Source organism: Arachis ipaensis, chromosome B07, assembly GCF_000816755.2.
Source record: "Arachis ipaensis cultivar K30076 chromosome B07, Araip1.1, whole genome shotgun sequence".
NCBI lineage: Eukaryota > Viridiplantae > Streptophyta > Magnoliopsida > Fabales > Fabaceae > Arachis > Arachis ipaensis.
This window is the reverse complement of record NC_029791.2, coordinates 85,926,398-85,928,190: the sequence shown is the minus strand read 5'-3', so window position 1 is coordinate 85,928,190 and position 1,793 is coordinate 85,926,398.

The window sequence follows — 1,793 nt, the reverse complement described above, 5'->3', positions numbered from 1 at the left end:
TTTCGTATGAATCATTTAATATCAAAATTGAAAGGTGTGATATAGGAGAGGTGTACAGAAACATAATGCTATAACATTCCTTTTATAATATATATAGACTTCAAAAATCTTGTTATGAAGTTCGATATTACTATATTAGTGCAGTAATTTAGTAGTAGGTATAATTAGTCATACTCAAAATTTCAACATGTATTACTATACAAATGAACTAATATCAGACCACGTAATAGCTTTGCTCATTAACCGGCAAAAGAAAAGGCAAGCCCAAATTGATTTAGTATTTCCAAGAAAAGTAAAAAACAAATGCTAACCTACATAATACTGCCTATTCCCAAATTGTTGACAGTGAATATAGATGTCTATTGCATGCATCACTTTTTAGGTTCCTTTCTTTTTTCTTGCTACTCAATTAGTGGAAGTATATGAAGGCCAAAATTAAAGCATGCTATGCTGATTAAGGAGTACCTTGTGAATATAACATTTGTCTATGCCATGCGTATGTGTGTGTCTACACTCTGCACAACACATACATGGCAAATATAATTAACTAATATTTTTTGTGAAACTGAAATTCAGACAGCAATCTTGGGGACATGAATGAAATGAAAATCTAAAAAGCTCAACCTTTAACTAACCAGTTTCGATCAGGACATAATAAAATAAACCATTTAAAGAAATAAGATGAGATGCATATTCATTCCCAGTTCCAAGAATATATTTTTATACTCTACTCAAATTTCAATGTCACAGGCAGCTCCAATAATTCCTCGGTTTTCTTTTCCTTCAGAGGTTACAGTATGCAAATGAGTTAAGTGGTTGTTTCTCTCGGGAAAACAAACCCATCCACTATGCAAAATAGTTTCAATAAATGCGAAACGTTAAAATAAAATATAAAATAGATGTAAGGAAAACAATAGTATAATGAGATAATTCTGTGGTTTAGTATAAGTAGTAACTGACAGAAGAAAGTTCTTCAATGCAAATTAAGTGTGCAAGTCTTAGCCTTAAGACTTAATTTGGTCAAACTTTAAGTTTGAAGTTCTACTACCTCGCTTCCCAAAGTAGAGAATATAACAGTATAGCAAGAACTAGGGTTACGTTTTTGGTGCAAAGAGGAACATGCTTTTAGTTGGTGCTTTAGAGCATCAACGCAAAGCACATGGAACCAACAAATTAATAAATGGGTAATGCTAGAAAGACCAAAAAAACAGCTAGAACTTGCCTTATTTAGAATTTATTAATTGTCGCAATAGTTAATGAATGCTAAATAAGACAAGTTACGATTATTTTTTTGCTGATTTTCTTTTGTTACCAAACATCTCCGTTAATAAATATGCAATTTGAGGTTTCAGTGCTTCCTGGTCTTATAACCTTACTGAAAAAGTGCGATGATTAATTATTAGTTACACACTTACACTTAATTATACGACCTATCTAGTAGGGCATATAATAGAGTTATCAACAAATTAATATTATTATAGTATCATTAGAAATAAAATAATATTGTCCGTGCCTGTTTAGAGGCGTCTAAATTAAAATTAAACTGAAAACCATAATCAATTAAACAAAAACAAAGATAGATGATGGAGAAGCCACTATATGAGGAGACAAACCAGCGGCGCTGTGGGACTAAGTTCTCAATATTATAATAACAATCAAAAGATGCACATAAAATAATACTCCTGTCTCAATACTTAAATATATATGATGATTATAAGATTCTTTTATTTAATTTTTTAATAAATAAACTAGCAAGCTGAGATCAGAAATTAATTAAGGTCAAAGATATAAAA